Source organism: Suncus etruscus, chromosome 16, assembly GCF_024139225.1.
Source record: "Suncus etruscus isolate mSunEtr1 chromosome 16, mSunEtr1.pri.cur, whole genome shotgun sequence".
Taxonomy (NCBI): Eukaryota; Metazoa; Chordata; class Mammalia; order Eulipotyphla; family Soricidae; genus Suncus; species Suncus etruscus.
This window is the reverse complement of record NC_064863.1, coordinates 9,803,638-9,808,869: the sequence shown is the minus strand read 5'-3', so window position 1 is coordinate 9,808,869 and position 5,232 is coordinate 9,803,638. Positions and strand designations below refer to the sequence as shown.

At 32.4% G+C, this 5,232-nt stretch overlaps 1 pseudogene; it reads left to right on the top strand.

The window, feature by feature from the left end:
- Positions 1-2,517: 2,517 nt before the first annotated feature.
- On the top strand, positions 2,518-3,067 carry LOC126032566 (complex I assembly factor TMEM126B, mitochondrial-like; annotated as a pseudogene).
- Positions 3,068-5,232: the final 2,165 nt, after the last annotated feature.

Here is a 5,232-nt window from a genome sequence, read left to right as displayed (position 1 = left end):
TTATCTTCTCTATTAGAGAGATGAGGAAATGAAGACATTGATTCTTTGAACAGTTGACTATGGAGACAAATAGCCTATTTTATTTTAACTTGCTTATTTTTTTACTCTTTTTATTACAGAAGCATTACATTATGACATTGTATAAATTTCAAGTATGCATCAATAAAAGCCAACATGTATGTACTCCATTTTACCACCAAAGTCCTATTCCTTCCTTCATCATGTATTTATCTCCTGATAAGCACTACTTGGTCTTACTATCAAAAAATTAATTTCTGTTTTATTAAGCTCCTCTGAAAAATGGACCATGTCTTAAACTAATAGCTTTCTTTTTTAAAAATAATAATTGTTTTGTTTAAGTACCATGCTTACAAAAATGTTCCTAGTTGGGGTTTAGTCATCAAATGTACACTGCCCTTCACCAGTGCAACTTTTTCCTCACCAATGTTCCCCATGTTTTTCCTCTCTCACCCCCTTCCTGTCTTTAAGACTGGCATTCTATTTCTCCTCTCACCACTATCATTGTCATGAGTAGTTAGTGTAGTTAATTCTCAAACTGTGCTCACCACTCTTTGTGGTAAAGTTCCTATCATTAAGTGATCCTTCTCTCATCTCTATTGTCTCTAGGTATTTTTACTATACTGTCTTTTTTTTTCTTAAATACCATATATGAGTGAGACTACTCTGTGTTTGTCTCTCTCCCTCTGACTCATTTTACTCAGCATAATAGTCTCCAAGTCCATCATATATAGGCAAATTTTATGACTTCTGTTTTGCTAACAGCTGCATAGTATTCCATTGCATAGATGTAACAGCTAAACTAATAGCTTTTGATCTCAATCTAGACCTTCTGAAATATTGTCAGCAAATTCTGAGAGATCAAACTCTTTATATAGTAATGCTTAAGTATTATTTATTTGCCTTTTCCACTTACATGTAGTCACCAATATATAATGGAGTTTCCCAAAACTTTCAGAACTTGGCTATTATAACAGTTTGAACACAAAAGCATCATAGAAAAATCCTGCATTTATGTATTAATTCTAAAGAATATTTGAATAAATAAACCATAGTCTATATTCACATTATTGGCATACTATTCAGATGAATGTAGCCAGCTAGAAGAAAAGGGACATATACAGAGCAATGTATCTCAGATGTGGACTATATAAAAGGATAATAAAGAAATTACAAGTGACCAATAGTAGAAGCCCCTGAAAGTTGGCCTACAGAACTGAGTTTGCCAAGATGGCAGCAAAAGATGCTGTCTTTTTGGTGAAGAAACTCTGGTATGGGTATGGTGATGGAATACTGTATGAATAAAACTCTATTATTAATAGTGTTGGAAATCGCAGTGCCTAAATAAAAATCAGGAGGGAAATAAAATAATTCCTTAAATGCGATTTATCTTAAAATATGTCCTGTTTTGTTATTTTAATGAATTAATAAGCACATTTTTAGTTTAGGTTTTAATTTCTACTTGGGAAACTAACAAAAGTAATAATAAGTACAAAGTAAAGCTCTTTGGAGACATTAATTATTGGTTAGAATGTATAGTGTCTCTGACAGATAGATCTTTGAAACGACTGCTCTTAGATGTACTCTCTCCATCTTAATTCCTCACAAAAGCTATGATATTATTTTTATTTTTAAAGAATCTGAAACGTACAGAGGTAAAGTAAGTTGTCCAATGTTTCACAGTTCACAATAGAATTTTCAAGAAATGAGATTCTACTAGTTTTATGGGTAACACAATTTCTCTTTTTTGTTTCAATGCAATTGAGACTCTCCTTGACCCTGTGTGTCACTAGACACTTGAGCTGGAATGAATTTCTGTGATTTTTGTCTCTTCTGCAGAGATCTCATTTGGATCAAAGTGTGTGCTTTTACACTAGAGACAAATGCCACTGGATTTCACTCTGAGATAGCCTAGAGAGGAAAGCAAATGAACTACATACAAGGAAACTGGGCTTGGACAATAAGGAAAATTACTGGTTACCAAGAGGAAGGGCTATATCAGAATGAAATGTAATATAAAGGGGTGAACTGGATTTTTATTAATAGTGAAATCACTATAGTATCTACACATGTTACTTTTCAAAGATCATACTGAAAACTTACATAATGTTATGATGTCATGAGATTTTGATTTTAAAACTAAAACTAGATATGTAAAAAAATAGTTTGCTAAAGTAAGTTTTGGCAGACACTTTTTCTTATTTAGAAAATCAATATGTTCATACTGATTTGCTCCTAATAAGAGGCCTGGGAGATGGGCATGATCATAAACATGTTCTTATATACCCATGGAGATAATAGAGAAAAACCATTTATAGCTCATTGGGAATATTAAATATTTTACATTTCAGGGAAGGAAGTTTCCATACAATACACAATTTAGTTATTCACTCAAGATTAGGGGGGAAATCTTTATAGCTATATATATTCATACATATTTACCTTAATCCTATTTTATAAACTAGCTCCTTTGCATGAAGATTTATAATAAATGGATCAATGCTTTTTGAAATCATAGAAAAGAAGTTGGAATAGCTTAGAAACAAAAAGACCTTAAATATCAATATAACTGTGTTCTTTGGAGCAACAGCTAGTTTCTCTGGGATATTGGCAAACTTTGGTTTCAGAAGTAGCTTCAAGGTTCAACAGGATGCTTTGAAGACTTATGCATCATTGGCCACACTTCCATTTTTGTCTGCTGTGATTGCTTACAAGTTCTTTGTAATGGATGCTTTATAGTCAGGTAATATAAGCCAAGAAAATCGCATTCTGAGAAGTTCACGTGTTGTCATAGTTTGTGATGTTTTATATCCCAATGACTTGGCTTTTTCTAAAGGTGGATGTCTGGCAGTCAAGTATGCTGTTCCATTGCCACCGAAAAGGAAGGGTTTTACTTCATTGGATGTTGCTTTGTCAAACACATATAAAAGTACATATAAAAGTAGTGGCAGAACTACTGGTCTTTTAAGCATTCTTTGGACTTATTCATGGTCTGTATAGTGATGCATTATTTTAAAATATACTTGAGGAAACCGTAAATAAAGTCTAATAAAAGAATAAAAGGATATTACATCAGTGGAATTTTTATGAGGACTTTTTTATGACGACTAATTACTTCTAAAAGTATTTAAAAGATCCATAGACAAACAGTCCATTTTTATTCCTTTCAATTGGTGTAACACAAACTCAATAAATATTTAGCAATTCAGTGAATAAAATAAAAGATTTATAATAATGTGTTTTGTAAATGATAGTAAGTTTTAAATGTCTTAAAAAACAATCTTTCATACAATGGAAAAAGCTCTTGTATTTTTTTCTGCTTGAAGTAAGTCCCAAATACACTGAGAAGATGTTGAAGAATAAATATTGGCTACAGACACTTGGTAAGAAGACATGACCAGCGTTCCTCTTTGCTTGGGTTTTTCCAAGATGCTATGGATGCTTATGGCAGAAATATAAGACTCTGAAAGGGCTGTATGAACTTTCTATAGTCAGATATATAAAATGATCAACATCAAAATCTACCCTCATATGTTGTGCTGGTGAAGGTGGATGTTCTTTTTATAACTGAAATTCAACTACAATCATGTTTGTAATCGCGGTGTTTAAATAAAGATATTATTTAAAAGTTTTAAAAAATTTTCCTTCAAAAACTCTTCCTTGTCAAAGACTTGGGCAGATTAATCTACTTTTCTTCATCTGCTGGCTGCCACTTCATAGCATCAAGATTCTAGGTAGAAGCAGGAAGCTAAGCACAAATCAGCTTGATAAAACTTAAAATAAAAATTTATTGCCACTTTTAAATAAATGATTAATATATAAATAAGTATTAATCTCTGGGCATATAAATGATCATCCAGGGATTAAGTTTCAACGTTACATATGTCTAAACCATTTAATCCTTAATTCCAGAATAATCTTTCAAGGATTAAGGATCATACTCTGCATGGGACAAGCCCCAGGACCACATGATCCTCAGCATTGCTGTATGCAACTTGGAATCCCTGAAGGTGGACAAGATAATTTCTGGCCACATAGTTGGGCATTTGCATTGAATCACCAGGAGTTTCTGTGCCTTATGAGCACATCTTAGAGGTCCAGACCCCAAACCAAATTAAACTCTATATCACAACTACTTAAATTCATATAAAAAAAAGCATTAATCTTAAATGGTTCTAAGAAGTGTTATCGTTTGCTTCCAAACTTCTCTTTGTTTGAGAACAAGATTACCTTAGATATTGCACACATTGCGTTTGATTTCACTCTCACACCAAATTTCCTGTAAGATGAAAATCAAGTGCCATTCTGAAAGTGAACCTGGCATTTTCCCACTAAAAAGCAGGAGCAGCACAATCTTTTCTGACTCACCATCTATTGCCCTGTTTTCAGAGCCCAAATCAGTTTAGGAGACCAAAAAGATTTATCACTGGTCTATACCATTCATGGTAATCTGTATAGAAGTCATTATGTGACCCTAATCCTGCCAATAGTATGGAGAGTCTATGGATTTCAGGAAACCACTGGTAAAGAAGAAAAATAAAGATTGGAGGCCAGGCAGGATGTTATTCTTACTTGGAATACAAATGTAATATCTGAAGATTTTCACTTTTCCTGAAATATTGAGTTGGCTGATAGGAGAAAAATAACTAAAACTCTTACAACAGTGTTTATGTTATATAGTTGTTGAGTAAAAATTTAAAAATAATGTACCTCCCAATATTTTATGAAACAAATAAGTTTCCAATTAGCTTACATTTAGCCCATTGTTCAACCAATGTACTATTAATAGAGTTACAAAGGAGTTTTAGTAAATTGCAAAGAAATCTTCATGATACGTATAATGACTTTGTACATTTTAAATAGCAGTTGTGATCATATGTATATCCTTTTAAAATAATTAATAAGAAAACATTAGATTAATTAGAGTAATTAGAATAACAAAAAGGAATCTAAGAAAACCTGAAAAATACAGTATCAAATTAAAAATGTATTGTATATGATTAATAAGACATCAATGACTAAAACAATGATTGCATGATCTGAAAAGATAACAATCAAAACGACCCAAGCTTTCATAGAAATAATAAAAAAGATAACAGATACAGTGACTGAGGGATAATAGTAAACAATTTAACATAAACTCAACTAGAGTATTAAAAAAGAACAGCAGGGCTCACAGCAGGTCAGGCATTTGCCTTGCACACAGCCAACCTG